At 35.3% G+C, this 19,982-nt stretch overlaps 1 protein-coding gene and 1 long non-coding RNA gene across 6 annotated transcripts in view; one reads left to right on the forward strand and one right to left on the reverse strand.

Annotated features, from left to right (window-relative positions):
* si:dkey-246g23.2 overlaps positions 1-19,982 on the forward strand; it is a 186,051-nt gene that overhangs the window by 38,628 nt on the left and 127,441 nt on the right. The window lies entirely within an intron of this gene.
* LOC147832775 (uncharacterized) lies at positions 15,817-19,894 on the reverse strand. The gene is made up of 3 exons (XR_015514808.1): positions 19,608-19,894; positions 17,840-19,565; positions 15,817-17,638 (listed from the first exon to the last, which is right to left on the reverse strand). It is a non-coding gene; the product is annotated as an uncharacterized LOC147832775 (long non-coding RNA).

A 19,982-nucleotide genomic window follows, 5' to 3' on the forward strand; every position in this document is an offset into this window, starting at 1 on the left:
CCTCTTTTATTTATCAAAGAGAACAATTAAGATTTAGTAGGATAATCTGGACACTTGCACACACAATGTGAAGGTGATCAGAGTGTCCATCAGCGGGAAAGCAGCTGGCGTGTGATAAGCTAAAGGAAAATAAGGCCTCTGTTCAATAGTGGTGTTAAATATTGACCACTACACACCATCAACACGGGAGCTGGGTGGTAGATAAGCTGCTTTAAATGACTGATAATCCCTATAGTGTACGTCCTCTCTGGCCACCTTTTCCCAGATGTTGAGTTTTACTGACCTAAATAGCTGGAGAATGTAGATAAAGTTGACATGGATTAGTGAAAAAAATGATGATGTCCTGTGGTATTTGGCATCAAAATATTAACAGCAGAACCTTCAAGTCCTGTGGAGCAACTTTGGATTGAACTTGGTCAAGCACATACCACAGATGCTCAGCTGTATTGAGATGCTCAGTTGAATTGAGATTTAGGGCACACTCAGACTATGCTATACGAAGCATGCCCAGGCACGTTTCCCGGTTCATTTGAGAAGTTTGAACACTCCGAATTAGGCTTAGGCATGGTTCAGTTGGCTGGACTGGTGGGTAGAGGCGTGCCAAAGCGTGGTTTAATTGGGCTTTGGCACGGTACGATTGTAAAGTGAGTGCAAAGCACGCCTGATCCTGAAACTGAAGACAAGACGTGAGTTTTAAGGGACTGTTTTATTCTTACTGTTTAAAGAATGCAAACTGTCGTAGTTTATTAAAGATACAAACCCCTCTCTGCACGACAGCTGCACCTTCAGCAAACCTCCTAATACTTACAGCACGAGGACTTTTATAATAATTTATGAGCGTCAAAAGTGGCTGATCTGTTCGGCAAAATATTTGGCTGTGTGTCACTGCATCCCAAACCACTAAAATGATATAACTAAAACAATCTCCACTGTGCTGAGCAAGTGCGATTCTCTTCTGTTAGACTGAACAGCCATTGATGGCGTCTCCTGTTAAACTGAACAGCCATTGATGGCATAAGTGTGCTCCGGCTCAGATGCAATGTGAGTGCAGGCCGTCGGGGGAGAGGGGAGGTGTTACAAGTGTGCTTCAGCACGGTTCAAGGCAACTGTACATAGTGCGAGTATGCCCTTAGAGGCTAAGGTAATACCTTAATCAGGGGTGCCTAAACTCGGTCCTGGAGCACCAGTGTCCTGCAGAGTTCAGCTCCAACCTTAGTTAGACACACCTTGACCAGCTAATTTAGCTCTTATCACTAGGTTTACTAACTTCCAAACAGGTGTGTTTAGGCAAGTTGGAGCTAAACTCTGCAGGGCATCGGCCCATACCTGTCATTTTTGGGATGTCAAAATAAGAGACCCCCCCCACCACTACATGAACTGACTTTTTAAGGATTGCATAGGAGTCGCTATAAAATAGAAATAGAAAAAGGAATCCCACTGTTTTTATATTTATTTCCAATTGTTTTCATGCATAAATGAAATAAAAGCACAAAACATATTCCCATTTAAGAGCAAGGTGCATCCCCTGGTGGTTTGGCGGTATAGGTTGCGTATAGGGAGGATCGGCTCTTTGATGTTCATTGCCATCTTTCATAGAAAGATAAAAAAATTATGGGAGAAATACAGGAAAATACCTTTACGGGATGATAGCAGGAATGAGTTGTAAAACACAGGAAATCCGGGGAAATATGGGAGGGTTGACGGGTATGCAACAGCCCTCCCTGCCTTAACCCCTTCATCATGTTCTTAAAATCCTTACCACCAGGTAACACTACAGTCAGGGGAAAACCTGCTCTCAATTGACCTCCAATGATTTACAGGGACTGTCGTTTTCCAACAGATCAGTACTTTGAACATTATCGTTGTCTCACAGTGAATCAAACGCACAAGCCTTGCTGTTTAATGCTGTGTTCACACCACACAGCGTCAAATCCGCTTCATTTGCGCATCAAATTCACTTCACAACAGACGCAGATTCGCATCATAGGCAGGGCTTCTGTCTCCCCGGTGACTAGCTTCATTGCTAAATGGCTAACATGGATTTTATTGAGAAAATAACTATGTTTATGTGCTTTATGAAGGCTGAAAAACATTGGCAACTCGTTTAGAGCAGTTTCTGAGTCCACTAGATCCTTTCAGAGGTGCACCCAGCTCTGTGAGCTCATAAACTCCTACAGAAATTTAACCTTGATGATGAAGCATTCAGCGGTGCTTCTGACTGAGCTGAGCCTCAAAGAACTGTCATAATCACGCCCCCACAAGAGCAAGCTCCTGATTGATTAATTGATTAATGTCCACTGAATTTCAGATTTTCCAACTCGAGGGATTTGCGCGTTAAGTGCGTCAAACACTCAATTCGTAAGTATTGCGCCATTCACGCCATGCCTTTTGTGCAATTCACATTAATCGCGTCGCAGGATGTCTATTTGCGCCTTTGCATTGACTTAACATGTAAATCACTTCCGATTGACGCTTCTTCCGCGTCTGGTGCGAACACGGCATAAGAGAAACACTGACCAAGTTGCCTCGCCACAAAAAGTCACTAATATCTACATCACTACCAATTTCGGTAACACTTTTTTTTTGATGGTCCATTTGAGTATTAGTAAACTGTCAGCTTAATATCTATTGATACTGCTCCTTCAACAGACGTGTCAACTTACACTAACCCTAACCCCAACTCTAACTCCAACCTAACAGTCTACTTATAATTTACCGAGAGTTAGTTGGCATGTAGATGCAATATAACTTAATTCAACAAACGGGCCATCAAAATAAAGTGTGACCCCAATTTCTCCTACATTGGAAATATTGATTCACAGTTTATTGTTTGCTTACCATCTAACCTAACAAAACCTTAATATGTGATTTGAAGATGATCAATCATATTTGCTTTACTTAGTCATACTGTTTTGGATCATCGGTTTTGTGTTCATTTTTTTATTGTGGTTGCATAGGTTAAAGTGTTGATTGAGCTGTGTCTTTCCAATTTGATGACATGACATTGTATATTAATGACATTGTAATCAGCGATCGTATTTGAACACTTTTTTTTTTTCCTGCATTTCTGATGTCCACCCTGAGCAGTCTTGCTGTGCTGTGATTGCAGTATGGTTTCTAGGTTCTTGGTGCTGTTTTGTCTCAGTTAATCTGCATGAGTCGCCAGCAACTCCAGCCCAAGGTTGCTTTATGAGAAAAGAACATCGACCTTTAAGGATCACAAAAGGTCAGGCTGCAGTGCCGTGAATTGCTAAGGTTAAATTAATCACTGGACTTTGCATTGTCAGGCAGTCAAACCCCTGGTGACATCTCTCTGGCATCTACACACAGATGTTCGACCTCTAGCTGCTGAAGTAGTGTTTTCACAGGCTGTTACTAGTCACTCACCCCTGGGGTCGACTGCTTAATTACCCCTCCTAATCCCCTACCTAATTATCTGTTTTCATCTAATTTAAAGTCACTATTTAGATGGGATCTTGATCGATTACCTGTTTCCAAATTTCAACATACAAATGTTATCCAGCCAAGGGCGAACCTTGAGGCGACCCATCACACGTTTATAGGTTTGTCAACCACTTTCTAACTACCCTGCAGTGATGTATTGCTGTAAAGTTGCATCAGGGCTGTCAGAGTACCAAGGTTACCTGTAGGTTGTGGAGACGTTTGGTTCGGGACTCTCAGAGTGGGACTTTTGTGCCCATTCCAGATGTTTCCTCGTATTTCCACCAAAGCATTTTAGAAGTACGACACATGCATTTATAAAAGGCACGGTTCTTTTATAAACAGCTTCACTAATTAACCCACAAGGTTGCTAATTAATATTCAAGAGCTCCAAATGGATGTTAATGTTGATAGACTGGTCACACTTGACTGGAAATAAGTACATGCTATGGGCACGCATCCATGTAATCCAGTGCAAAGAAGTGTGTGTATCATGCTATTTCATGAATATTCATAGAGTGCAGTTTTGAGTGTCAGTCAAAAAGACACAGAATGAGAAGGTTCATTAGAACTCACATAACTTGATCACTAGTGTATTATGTGTGTGTGAGTAAGAGAAAAAGAACTGCTTAATGTAAATAGAATGGACACACTTGACAGGAAATATGCTGAACGCATGAATACTAAGTGTCAATGCAAAGTGGTATCATTGTATTTTATAAATATTCATAAAGTGCATCTAGTCTGAGCGGTTGTGATTATGTCGGTCAAAAAGAAAAGAACTACTGAATAGTACAAACGAGGAGGCGGATTAAAAACTCGTGTGTGTGTGTGTGTGTGTGTGTGTGTGTGTGTGTGTGTGTGTGTGTGTGTGTGTGTGTGTGTGTGTGTGTGTGTGTGTGTGTGTGTGTGTGTGTGAACCAAGGTTCTTATAGTTAACAAAAATAAATTGTTGGTAACTGAAATAAAAATAAAAACGAGTTATTTTAAAAACTAGAACTAACTGAAACTGTATTGTGTACATACAAAAAAATAACTAAAATTAAAGCAACATTGTCTTTTGTTTTTGTCTTAGTAAATCTATTTAATACATAAGCCTGTTAATACAAACACTGCCAAGTGTTTGACCTTGGTTCGGCGATGTCATCCAATTTGGCATTGTTCAATGTACCATGGTATCGTCGTCGTAGGTGGTGGTGAATTAATTATTAATGAGTAATGAATTCATTTATAACAAATTAATTATATAACATGGTCTTTGTTTTATCCATAACCAAATCATAAATAAATAAAGGTAAGTTACACAGAAATTACCATCTGTCAGTCAGTTTTTCCATGGGACTCTGGCATGAATAGACAGAGTGATCTAGGTACAAGCGTGAAAGCGAAAAATTGAAGCAGTGTACTGACGCTGTGACAGGTTACCTGATAGATTAAAAAGACTGAAGAGTCGTTAGATAGAAAAAAAGATTAAATAAATATCACATTTGACAACTATAGTGAGATGAAATCCAGCAATACATCCTTAATAAACTGCCCGACGTGCACTGCTCTCTGGGGTTTTGTGCTCAAAGCACCTGCTGACTACCTGGAGCTATAACTCATGACAGAATGTGTGTGTGAGTGTGTGTTTTGTGTGTGTGGTCATGTGATGTGCGCTTTTAGTGGTATAGTGTGAACAGAGATGTTTTCAGAAATGCTAGGTGAAACGCCAGTATGGACATGGATGTTTTTGTTCTAAAATGGCATTTTAAAACTAAGATGTGTTAGTGTAAATGGGGCCTAAGTGTGTGTTTTTCATGAGCGGGTTGCTGCTGCGATGGGGGCGGGGTGGAGAATTGCGACGCCAGCTCAGCATCATGATGTCTATCGGCCATCAGCGATGGACGATGGCATCGTCTATCGACCCAACCCTAACCCCTACAGCATCTCAGAGTCTTTAATCCTGATGCCATTGACCATATCAAGCCGGTTCTCCTCCAGTTATACCACGACAAAAACACAAGTGTACATGACAGCAGCACGGAGACAACATTAAACATTGAATATGACCCGAGCAGACTCTAACTGAACAGATACAGTACATCACAGCCTAAGAGTAAACCGAGGGTTAAATGAGAGGATCTGGCGAAACGTAAGTGAATTTAAAGCGTAAAAAGCTTTATTTATTTAAAGCAGTAAAAGCTTTTCCGATAATGATAATTTTTAACTGACTGAAATTATGATTGCTGACTATATACTTTTGATATGTTGATTGTAAAATTGGGAAGTTCCGGTTCACATTAAAGATCCAAACTTCCTATCACTACTGTGTATCTAACCTCAGAAGTAACCTTGTACACTCATTTTACTTAAGGCTGCTATCTTGTGGGCTGTTGAATTTGAGTTTGAGGATATTGATAATAGTGTTTTTGTGTCAAAAAATGTAGCCTGTCTTTTGTTGAGTTTTTATTATGTATTTATTTTAATGATTTTAAATCTTGCACCTAAAAAATATCCTTATTTACACAAAAACAACAAACAAAAAACTAAATGTATTACTGAAACTAATAAACTACACTGAAACTAGGGAATTTCTAAAATAAAGTCAAATAAAAACTAGCAAATCTGCCTCTAAAAACTAATTAAAACTAACTGAATTTAAAAACAAAATGTCAAAACAATAAAAACTAAAGCTAATGAAAAATCTAAAACTAAAGTAACCTTGGTATGAATTAAAGATGGCTATTTCTGAACATGTTACCAGCTTATTAATTATTCAACTATTCTGGACATCTGTTCATGAGCATGGCTACTTTAATTACTGTGTTCCCAAAACCCAGAAACCTAGTGAAGCCACCATAGAGCGGCGTCTAAACATTGGCAACACTGTAGAAAACTCATTAGGCTCCTCATAAGTCTGACACAATTCTAAATACCTAATTCACACACATGCAATTCACAGAAAAGAATTAAAAGTTTTAGCCAGTAGGTCTGTAACATTAATGCAATCGATGTCAATATAAACATGCACATTCTTTGTTCACATTTCCCCTCTTCGAAAGTTTACTTTTTGGCATGGTTCGGTTCATAAACTCTGCCAGAGTTAGCGCATGAATATTAAATGGGTTATGTGACGTTTATTGTAAATGATTTGCAAGAAGGCAGATTTAGGTAGGTGAGGTCTAACCCCTGTGGGATGAGCAATTACTGTATGTGAGTTTATTCGACCCACAGCTAAAGCAGACATTTTTGCTAGATTTCAATGCTGCAGTTTTACACAGTTGAGTGGTGTGGTCAAACTAAATCATCATTAAAATATTAATATGGCCCAAGAAGTTTGAATTCATGTAGGCATTCCCATAGGTGGCATGTAATAATTTCTAGATGCTCCATTATAAAAATGATGGCTACACTGAAAATTTTGAATAGATTTGGAATATAAAACCAAACCTCAGCAAAGTTTAGCCTAGTATTTAATTTTTTTTTCTGCTGAAAAGAGGTTTAGTAATTGCAGCGGCTTTAAATGAATAATTGAAAATCCCCCCAAATAAATATACTATTCCTCAAGCCATTGAATATGCAGGTGACTTTTTTCATTCTGAAAACGTACATACATTTCTGGAGAGCGCCAAATACGTCCCAGGAGCTAGTGTTCTAGTCTCTAGCTAGTGCTATTAGCACATGCTCCACTCTTGTAAATCCACCAGAGGCCGCTGTCGACTGAATAAATGACTAAATGACTGACCGGTCGACTAACCCATCCTCCTCCTTCCCTAAACCCAACCAAAAGTATTTTCAAAAGCACCAACTGACCCAAACACCCACTTCCCTAAACCCAACCGACAGTTTTAAAAAGCAATCCAGAAAAAGAAAAGCCCCGGCCCCATATTTTCCACGTTTTCAGTTTTTTCCACATTCTCATCCTGTTATTTACTTGTTTATTTTATTTTTTGGCTTCTGTTTTTGTCTTACCCGTTTTCTGGAACTGTTCTTCGCCAAACCCCATCATCGTGGTCTCTGCGTCTTAAGTCCACATGGCAAACTAACTAGACTAACTGGTAATAGCGGGAAAGCTGTCCATATGGAGGTAAGCAGTCAGCTAGTAAGCCCTAAGAGGGACGGTGTCATTTTGCCCCGTGGCGTTCGTTTTAAAGATAATATGCAGCCATACGTACTTCTGGCTACATAATTCTTGATCTCTAGAAATGTGTATAGGGCTACGTTTTCAGAATGAGTCTATGTTGTTGGTTTTTAGCTGAATCAAACTTTCAAACAAGTTAAAATCAATTCATGTGACTTCTGATAATACACTGAAATCTTCTAAAGTGAAACACTGAGTCTGTGCAAGATAATTAACACTATTTAAAATATTTTAGCTTTAGACTGTAAAGTGTTTGCCCAGGCTGTGGATTAAAGCTAATAACATTGGAAATAATGTTTAATTCTGGGCCAGTTGGCATTTCTGTGTGGAGTTTGCATGTTCTCCCTGTTTTGGTGTAGGTTTTCATCAGGTGCTCCAGTTTCCCACAGTCTGAAGACATGCTATATAAGTGAATTTGAGTAGTGTGTGCGAATGGGGAGTAAAATATCTGTATATTAAAATCTTTAGGTTTACTATCCTTTTAAGTCCAAATTCGCACATAGACACACTCTAAACTCAGTTCCTTATACCCTGTTCAGTTCGAAATTATTGAGCAGTTTTATTGTTGAACTAATTGCTTATTGAGATTCTTTGCTTCATCCCATCCTCTTGTGCATTTGTCTTTTGTGAACGACCAGCCTTTTGGGGACTTGAATGTGTTAGTGGTTGTAAAGATGAAGTATTCTCAAAATTAGCAATCAGAATGGCCAATATCTCTTTCCTGAGTGCCTTTGGCCTTCATCTGGACGACCTGCTGTCAGAGGGTTTTAGTTGATCCAGAAAGGCTTAACATCTTGCCAAGTCAGTGAAAACAGAAAGTTTGGCTGCAAGTTAAATAGAACTTGTCTGATAATTCAGAGCGTTCTCTAATTTTAAATTTTTTTTTTATTTTTATTTTTTTATATATGTTCAATAAATCTAGAATTTTTTTTTGTTTATGAACAACAAGGCATTCATTTAATCAAATGCACAGTACTTTTGCATAAAAACAATGGACTGCAAACCAAACTGTGCTTACTTTTTCTATAGAGATGACAATATTCTCAAAAAATATTCTCAAAGCAATCCCCATTCATATGGATCCTAAACATTGTATTACACAATTCAGACGAATGTCTGTCCAGTGTTTTCATGTTATAAAAGAAGATTAGGGCTCTTTTTTTAAGTATCTATTTGCAAAGACTAAAGTGCATGGTGCAAAAGCATTAAGGGTGTGTCTGAATCCACTTTTGTTATTTTAAAGATGGAAAAATAGGTGTTGCGCACTGAAGCATGGTCTAACAGGGTTGTGCTTATTCTCTTAGTGAGTAAAGTGTGTTTTAAGCATAACGTGCATTAAACCAATCAGAGTCTCATCTCTCATTCCCTTTAAGAGCGAGTTGCGTCGAGCCATGGCACATTTGCTATTTACATGGTGGACTTTGTAAGTGGAAAAACTGAAGAAAAACGGTTAAACAAACCATCTGTGGCACGAGTATAAAGAACAAATTCTAATTTACTTTCTCTTTTTTTTTAATGTGGTGAAAATTATAGTTATATCCAAACACACGTCCTGTTCTTATGCCCCATATGGGGATGCAGACGTCTCCAAAACCCGACAGGTGGACAAATCTAAACTTGTTTTTATTAAAACAAATATAAATATCCATATAATAAATAACACTATTAATAGTAATAACAAATGCAAGTTGTCATGAATAAACTGACAATTTTATATACAGTTGAAGTCAGAATTACTACCACCCCCCCTTTCCCCAGATTTTATTTATTTTTTTAATATTTCCTAAATGATGTTTAACAGAGCAAGGCAATTTTCATAGTATGTCTGATAATATTTTTTTCTTCTGGAGAAAGTCTTATTTGTTTTATTTTGGCTAGAACAAAAGCAGTTTTACATTTTTTTAAAAAACATTTTAAGGTAAAAATTATCAGCCCCTTTAAGCAATTTTTTTTCCCGATTGTCTACATAACAAACTATCGTTATAAAATAACTTGCCTAATTACCCTAACCTGCCTACTTAACCTAATTAACCTAGTTAAGCCTTTAAATGTCCCTTTAAGCTGTATAGAAGTGTTTTGAAAAATATCTAGTCAAATAGTATTTACTGTCTTACTGGTTTTTAAAATTATGCAGAAAATAATAGTTTTTTAACATTTTACAAACCGCGCCAAACACGTCTTGCATCATATTGTGCCGGGCGTATGATAGGGCCCTATGTGCCTGTGCCCAAATGGTCTAGCAGTCCACCTATGTCTTGGTTGTCAAAACCTCACACATGCTTCTAAATGGAACATGTAACTGTCACAAAAACTGGATTTGTGAAGTTTACTGATGTAGTTTCAATTTTATTTTGTTTGTATAGCACATCTAAAACACAATACTGACATAAGTGCTTTACAGTATAATAAAATCAACAGATAGAAAAGTATATAAAGATATTCATAAAGATATAAAGATAAAAATAGAAACATGTATAAGAGATGCAAAACAGCAAAAAATAATCCTAAAAGGCCGATGTAAACAATTGGGTTTTTTAAAGTGTCAATCACAGACAACACACGTTCACCTCTATGCATCAGTTTGGAGAGCAGAAATAACAGGTTAAGTAGAAGTAGGCTATAATGTTAGATTTTTTTAAAAACTTACACTTACAAACATTTTAGGCTTTTAAATTTCTGTAGTCATCTAAACGATCAGCTAAAATGCATAAAAGTTGTTTTGTTTTTGGTGGAAAATGGTGTCATACATGTGCCCTCATATTTTTCTCAGTTTTATTGCAGCACATAATCAAGTATTCGGAGCATACCAGATACATGTGCATGCTCAAATTAATATTCATGATCATGCATGCAAAATGAATTGGAGTATAAATAAACTCTTGTGGGATTCTCTAAGCTGGACATCTTCCTCAGCGTAGCCTTGAATGGCTTTGAGGGTGCAGCTGATGGGCAGAGTCCAGCACAATTACAGAGCCCAGACAAGCATCTGCCACACAGGGCTCTGGCCTTCATCCAGGCACGGACAGAACGTAAGAAAAGCCTCATTAGGTTGCAGACCCTGGGCACAGGGCCATAGTAAGAGACCCGGAAGAGATGTTCTGGGTCCAAAATCAAATACTTTCATATTGTATCTAGTGTAAAACAGTATGGGAGCCAAGTAGTACACTGAAAAAATCATTCATTGGATTTACTACATGTTCTTAAGGTAAGTGGTTGCAAACAATGTATGGGTTGAATTTAGACAAACACATTAAATTATGTTCAACTTCATTTGTTGTTTAAATTTAGCCCATATAAAGTATCTTACAAAAAAAAGGAATTCAAATGAATCATATTTTCAGTGTATGCCGGAATTCAAAGTATTGGAAAAAAGGGAGGCGAGAAGTATGACCTTATGACCTACTAAGATAGATTTTGTAGTCCACATCTGATGGAAATTTACCATCCCAATAGGCCATGTGAGAGTTCATGTGATAATGATAAATGGCATGTTGTAGTACGTACCAATTTCATTCATACTTCTCACACTCAAGCACTCCACTACTTATTTAACATTACACACATGAACATTGCACATACATGCATTTTGAACACCCACTGGACACTGTTGAACATTAATGCAAATTTTCACACACCCTGAGCATATATCGTTTAGTTCTAGTGTCCTCCACAGGTGAGTGGGCTTGCCAAACCACCTATAGGATGCACTCCTTTCTCTCTTTTGCACCGGGCACTTTGTTAGAAACACTTGTATGTTTCTGTGTGTACAGATAGAACTTTTATATTTTTATACTTTGTACTTTTTTCCAAAATCACATACTCTATATCGAAAGTCTTTAAATAGTTTATATTTACTTTTATTGTATATTGCATAGCTTCTATTTCTACAAATTTACATTCTTTTTTTGTTATTATAACTGTTGTTGTTGTTATTATTCTTAAGGTCACGAGTGGTTTTGTAAGCATTTCACTGCATATTATACTGTATGATTCTGTATGTGGCAAATACAATTTGAAATGAGCTGAACAAACACAATTCTTTAGATATTTATCAGACAACTTAATTGTTTTATTTTCAATCGTCTTAAATTTGTTAAGTTAACTATCGATTTGTGTTGGGACACCATGAATGGATTGTGTGGAACCTTGACAGTGGTTCCACACATATATTACATGCTTTTCGGTTAACCGTTGGGAAGTAAATTCAAATTCATATATAGTACTTACATTTCACAGTTTTCAGACACAGCAGTGGTTTATTATGATGTTATCATCCGCTTTAGACGTTTTAATTTAGTTTCATTTAATTTATTTTTTTATTTTATTATTTATATTATTTTATTTATATCTATTTTATTTATTCATTTATTTATTTTGTTAATTTAAAAGTGTATATATATATATATATATATCTATATATATATATATATATATATATATATATATATATATAAATATATATATATATATATATATATATATATATATATAAATATATATATATATATATAAATATATATATATATATATATATATATATATATATATATATATATATATTTATTTATATATTTATATATATATATATATATATATATATATATATATATATAAATATATATATATATATATATAAATATATATATATATATATATATATATATATATATATATATATATATATATATATATATATATATATATAAATAAATATATATATATATATATATATATATATATATATATATATATATATATATATATATATATGTATATATATATATATATATATATATATATATATATATATATATATATATATATATATATATATATATATATTGTTTCGTTTTGTTTACCATTGACTTGCATGATACATATGACCCAGGACCTCGGATTCAGCTAAAAATCTGTTTTAATGTTCTATTCAATGTATGTTCAGCAATGGTTAATTTTGATGGACCTTCTCTGTTAGTTATAATCCACTTTAGAGGTTTTTATTGTATTTTTTTTTTCATAAAGACCAGTGTAAAGCCAAAATGTCCTTGTTCGCCTATTAATATTTTTACTTATTTATTTATTATATTTTTGACACACACAAAGGTTAAGGCAGACTTTCCACTTTGAGGTGGAGCTGTGTTTGTAATTGAAATGTTTGATCTGTGGACTTCTGAGGAAAAGGCTGTGTTTTATTGTGCACCTTTATCTTTCGTTTAGAAGTGTGATTGTTCCGTTCTGAATGCCATCAGTGCTGGAACAAGACGTTCTGGGGCATAACAGGGTTAGAGCTCACACATCAGCCTGGATGAAGGACGGTGGCATTTTATAGGCCATTTCTATGGTGTTTGCTCAGCCCACCACTAAGAACATTTATTAATCTGCTTCCAAATTATCCTTTGCATGACTAGTTCAATGTAAACGTGTAGGTTTTTTTAATACCCTTATTATCTGCAAGTTCATTATCTGCTTAGAAAAGTAATAGCAGATACAAGCCACTTGATTTAAAGTATCCCTGCACAAATAGTGCGGCATGAGCTAAACACCAGATTTAAATACTCAATGAGTCATTCTGAGGGTGGGTGAGACTATCAATATATTTTTAATGCAGTTCTGCGCCCAGATGAATAATGAAATTGTTAGAGAATTTTGCTTTATGCTGCTTTTTTCCATACATTAAGTGTCAGTGTTTGTCATTGTGCACCCTATGTGGAAAACTGAATTTGCATAGTGCAGTGTTTAATGTTTAGAGCTTTACTCAAAGGTACTGGTTTGATTCCCAAATGGAACAAGTGGTGATTTATCATTGATATGCCTTTGAGCAGGACACTTAACCTTGGTTGCTCGAGGATGATTGTAGTGCTATTCTAGCGTGACATGCAGGGTCCAAAATTAATCATCAATTAAGCATGTGGCGTTAAGAATTATAGCATAATGTAAAGTTGGAAAATAGACTTTCTAGAAGTTCATTTAAGCAGTTTGATAAAATTTGGAACCCATTAAGAAAATATGGCAGTTCTTGTTCCAAATAAATTATTAATTTCCTTTTCTAAGTTCAAAGTAAAGTGTATTGTGTGATACAGATTGTACAATTTTAGTTTTTGATAAGCCACATTATTATTAACCTTTTTATTTGTTGATGCGTGCACGGTGTCTCAGTGGTTAGCACTGTCATCTTACAGCAAGAAAGTTGCTGCTTCGAGTCCCAGTTTGCCCGTTCGCTTTTCTGTTTGCATGTTCTCCCTCTGTTCGCGTCGGTTTCCGCGTCGGTTTCCTGCATAAAACATACTGTATGCCGGAATAGTTGGTGGTTCATTCTGCTGTGGCGACCCCTGATAAATAAGGTACTTAGCCCAAGGAATATAATTATTTATATTTATTTATGTAATTGTTTTTGTCTTTTTACCGTTATTTTCCATACAATCTATAGATAACAGATAAAAAGAATTGTAGCATAGTACAGTTTCACCACTGTTCTAAAGTTTGGAGTGAGTTAATGTTTTAAAAGAAGCATTGCATCCTCCCTATAGGGCTTATTCATTTTATTTTTCAAGGAAAATAATGTTACAGTTTAAAAGAACTGTAAAACTACATGAATTTGATAACTTCTAGAAAGGCCATTGCAGTCATTCTGACTAGACTTCTTGCTAGATTGTCATATTTGCATTCAAATCGTCTATTAAGGTTTTAAAATTAAGTTTTTGTCATATGATCTTTTTGTCTTTTACAATGCATCCGGAAAGTATTCATAGTGCTTCATATTTTCCACATATTTGAATGTTACAGCCTTATTCCAAAATGGATTAAATTCATTTATTTCCTCAAAATTCTACACACCATACCCCATAATGTGAAAAAAAAAGATTTTTTGAAATTGTTGCAAATTTCATAAAAATAAAAAAATCTGAAAAATCGCACGTGCATAAGTATTGACAGCCTTTGCTCAATATTTTGTTGATGCACTTTTGGCAGCAATTACAGCCTCAAGTCTTTTTGAATATGATGCCACAAGCTTGGCACACCTGTCTTTGGGAATTTTTGTCAAAAGGAAATCTTTTTTCACATTGTCATTTTGGGATATTGTGTGTAGAATTTTGAGGAAATAATGAATTTAATCCATTTTGGAATAAGGCTGTAACATAAAAAAACATGGAAAAAGTGAAGCTCTACGAATACTTTCCAGATGCACTGTATGTAAAAGCTACTTGACTGGCCCAGATATTGCTTTGGATCTGACAAACAGGATGTTGTTTATGAAAGTGTAATTTTCAATAAATATGGATTGAAGCTGGATATTTTGGTAGATAAAAACATGCTTTAAATTGTGAAAACAATTGCAGCTTTCTTTTTTTAACACATTTACTTTTAGATATTATGGGGCTAAGATGCAAATAGAAAAATACAGTAGCAAACGGAAACACAAATACACACCACAAAATGAAAACTGTTTTAAAGCATGACCAATACAACTGTATCTAACATGTTCTAATTGCAATTATTGTTTAGGGTTTTTTATTTATTTATTATTATTTTTAATATAGGCTATTATAATTGTGTTTTTGTACTTTTATAAATGGATCTAATCAACTATCTCTAATTAAGCTGGTATTTTATTATTTTTTGGTCTTTTTGGGGTGACATGGTGGCTCAGTGGTTAGTATTGTTACCTCACAGCAAAAAGGTCACTGGTTCGAGTCCCGACTGGGCCAGTTGGCATTTCTGTCTGGAGTTTGTAGGTTCTCCTCGTGTTCGTGTGGGTTTCCTCCAGTTTCCCCCACAGTCCAATGCGCTATATAGATGAATTGAATCAACTAAATTGGCTGCAGTTTATGTCTGTAAATGAGTGTATGGATGTTTCCCAGTACTGGGTTGCAGTTGGAAGGGCATCTGCTGTGTAAAACATATGCTGGATAAGTTGGCTGTTCATTCTGCTGTGGTGACCCCTGATGAATAAAGGGACTAAGCTCAAGAAAAAATTAATAAAAGAATGAATGGTCATTTTGACTAGATGCACTTTGCAAATGTAAACTGTGTAATGTAGTTGTTTAATCTAATTAATTACTCCCACCCAAAGGTACGCATTTTTAGCATGTAATGAAATTAAATAGTTGATGTTTAAAATTGAATGCAAAATAATCCATGTTATATTACACTTTCAAACAGTATTACTTTATTATTATTATTTATATGACCATTGGTGGAGATCTCTTCCCAATTATCAATTTATTCCTGAGTTTTCCTTAATAACACAACATTCATGCAATTTGTCTTTCTAATTCATGATTTTGGTAAAACTTTATAATAACTACACACTATTAATTAATTCATTAAGCATTGGCAAATAGTTAAATCATAATTTGTTAAGCATTAACTCTACATTAATAGATATTAGTAAGCAGTTTATAAATGCAACTACAAATGCTGTAATCTTGACTTAAAAGTACATGTATAATGTGCTTAATTATTCTGATTGCTGCCTAAGTATTAGTATATGCCTGAATAAAAAGATATATAAATGTTAATTTGCAAAGTTTATTAATCATTTACTTACACAATCTGAATGATGCTTAAAAACCTCAACTATTCTTAAATAACTGGTTTGTAAATAATGCAATATTTATTTTAGTAATGAAAAATGAATCCTTAACAAAATATGAAAATACAATCAAACACATTATACATGCGCTTGTATGTCAAGAATAGAGCATTTGTACATCTCAGAAATAAAGGTATACGCGAGCTGTCACTATGATGGTACCTTTTCGCAAGTTACAAATTTTACCTAAATGGTCCATATTAATACCTCAAGGGTACATATTAGTACCTAAAAATACAAAAGTGTTGCTCTTTAAATTTTTAGATACTAATATGTACCCTTGAGGTATCAATATGAACCTTTTAGGTACAAATTTGTTCTTTTCGAAAAGGTACCACCCCAGTGACAGCTCGCGTAGCTTTATTTCTGAAAGTGTAGCTATATTTATAAACTGCTTACTAACATTTATTAATGTAAAGTTAATGCTTAACAGATTATGAATGAACTATTTGCTAATGCTTAATAAATGATTAATAGTGTGTAATTATAGTGTTAGCTGATTTGATCTGTTCTCCTCTTTCAAGCTGTGAGTTTTCAGATAATATGCTGCATTATTCACACAAACACACACATCCAGACTCCTGACCCTTTACTTTACCATACAGTCATGCCGATGTTTCCTGACAGCGGATGAAACGGCAGCCACACTGCAGCGCCGGTTCCTGTCAGGTGGACGCATGCAAGTAATCAGAACATAAAACCTGCTAAATGACAGCGTGTGGTCTGTGGGCTTTGTGGCACTCAACGTGACACTCGGGTCTGAGCTGTAACAAATAGGGCTATTATTTAGCTATCAATTCTCTGGAGCTGATGTCAGCTCATTTCAGGATCCTGTGCCATCAGTATTGGGGAGAGACAGGTACTCGTTGATCATGTCAGGATGTCTTATATGCAGCGCGTGGTCACTAATGTAGAGAACAGTGCGACAAAGAAGCCTGTCTAAACTGTACCGAGCCTGCTTTGTTTGTGTCTTCACTGATTCTTGACGGACTGGACAAAACATGCTCTACTGTATGTTTGTTGTTGATTTTGACTTTATATGTAAAGGTTATCACTAGAATCTACAGTTTAAGTCAGGATTATTAGTGCTTATCCCAAATATTTACTAAATGATGTTTAACAAAGGAAGGAAATTTTCACAGTATTTTCTATATATTTTTTCCTCTGTGGAAAGTCTTATTTGTTTTATTAAGGCTAGAATAAAAGCAATTTTTATTTTTAAAAACCATTTCAAGGTTAATATTATTTGCCCTCTCAAGCAGTATTTTTTTTATGATTGTCTATAAAACTATTTGTTACCATTGTTATTCGATGATTTGCCTAATTATTTTAACTTGCCTAACTAACCTAGTTAAGCCTTTAATTTGCACTTTAAGCTGAATCATGGGCGTTGCTAGGCCTATTTAAGTAGGGCTGTAGCCCCTCTATATTTCTACTCAGCCCCCCTGAAACTTTTGCAATTAGCTCATAAACTGTATACACTAAATCAGGGGTCACCAATCCTGTTCCTGGAGAGCTACCTTCCTGCACATTTTAGTTGCAACCCTGACCAAACACACCTGTTTGTAATTATCAAGTGCTGCTTTAGGGACTATTAATTGGTTCAGGTGTGTTTGATCAGGGTTGGGACTGAATTCTGCAGAAAGATAGTTCTCCAGGAACAGGGTTGGTGTCCCCTGCACTAAATAATCGCCTCAGTCAGCTTTAAATTTGATATGAAAACGGCAACAGAATTCAGCTCCTCCCCATCTTTTGTTTTTCTTTTGATCAGCAAACCACAGCCATGCACAGCGAGAGAAGGAGGTGTTAGTTTATTGATAAATTGTTATAATATCTGCTTATTTTCAGTTCTTCGATATAGATAACCATCTTAATGTCATGCAGTCTGGTTTTCTCGGCGTTCACCTCATCAGCACAGCTGTTTCCTTCATAAAAAAATGTAACTCTTATCGAACATTTCACTATTTTTATTTAAAATGAACTACCCATATTAAACACTTTACAGTTTGTGTGGCATTAACTATACCATAAGTTGGCACAGAAAGGATTAAACACCGTGACAGAAGCACTTAGAGAATGTACTTGTTTTAACTCTAAATACTGACAGAGATAGAAACATCAAGTGTTGTCTAGTATAAAAAAAACGTATTATTTATTATTATCATGTAGGTGGTGAAACATGTGAATTACACTGTAAGTTTAAATACCGCGTGGCTGATAATTCAGGGGGGCTAATAATTCTGACTTCAGCTGTATCTTACTGTTTATTTGGATAAAAGTTGTCAAATTATCATCGAGGTTGGACTTAAATCTGAAGATTTATCCAGATGCTGGAAAACTTTCTCTGAGATTTTGGTCAATATTGACATGAGAGCATCACACACTTGATTGGATTGAGACCTGGGTACTATAAAGGCCATTTAAGTATGTAAACTCATTTTCATGTAACATGTTCAAGAAACCAATTTCAGTTGTTTTGACTTTGAGCTTTGTGTTGATACATTAAATACACCTTTTCAGACAGAAGAGAAAAGTAATTCAAGCTGTCTGTGTTTCATTATGACTAGGGTTAATATCTGCTGCAATCTGCTCAGATTTATATATGTACCTTTTTTGGGTGTTTTGCAAAAGTGTCAGGGATAGGCAAGTCAATGACCCAAGGTTGTACGATGGTGTCTACAGAAGCAGCTCTTAATGTTGTGTGATCAAGGAATATATTGTGGTCATAAAGAGATGAACATGGTCAACGGTTAAGTACAGGCTATGACACAATGCATAATTGGTACTAAAGTGCCCAAAATGTGCCAAGAAAATCTCCCTTACACCATTATGTTGCTGGCAGCCTGAGCTGTTGATGAATGAATTCTTTCTGGTTGATTGCCCTAAATTTAATTCATTCGTTCATTCATTTATTCATTCATTTTCCTTTGGCTTAGTCTCTTATTTATCAGGGGGGAATGAACCGTCAGCTTTTCCAGCATATGTTTTATGCAGCGGATGCCCTTCTAGCTGCAACCCAGTACTGGGAAACACCATACACTCTCGTATTCACACACACTCAAACACTAGGGCTGATTTTGTTTGCCCAATTTGCCTATAGCGCATGTCTTTGGACTGTGTCGGAAACCAGAGCACCCAGAGGAAGCCAATGAACACAGGGAGAACATGCATGCACTAAATGTGTAATCAAATGTTAGAGTAGAAATTGAGCCTTCTAAGACCAGGCAAACCTTTTCCAGTTTTCCGTTGTCCAGTGTTGATGAGGCAATATCCATGCTTGTTTTCATTTTAGCATAGCATATTCAGAAAAGATTAGATTTGTTGCCTATTGCTCTACAACAACTGTTGTGCTTATAGACAAATGAACTATTATAAAATGCAGAGTTCAATTAGCGGTGGTTATATTGACTGGTTATTAACCATTACCAATGACATGGTAATGGTATTGACTGGTTATTCATTAAGTGTAAGTAAAAAAAAAATATTTATACTATCAATTAAATTATTTAAAATGTCTTAAGTCATTTGGAGGATTTTTTCAAAGTTTACATTGTTTGCATAAATTTAAAAAATGCTATACAAGTCAAAAATTGCTATTAAAGAAAATAAAGTCATAATTATATTTTTTACAGAACAGAGCAAGATAAAAATCTGAATAAAACTGTAGTACAACATTAAATATGCAGTTATGAAAACACAAATTATGTTTTTTGGTTTTGTTAATGTGTTAATCATTGAAGTAAAGCCTTTTGTGTACAGAAAACTCAAAAGCTTGTGTGATTTTGAATTTGATTCAGTAATTTTTTTTTTATACTAATAAACAAC

This window comes from Danio rerio, chromosome 18 (genome assembly GCF_052040795.2).
Source record: "Danio rerio strain M-AB ecotype USA chromosome 18, GRCz13ab, whole genome shotgun sequence".
NCBI lineage: Eukaryota > Metazoa > Chordata > Actinopteri > Cypriniformes > Danionidae > Danio > Danio rerio.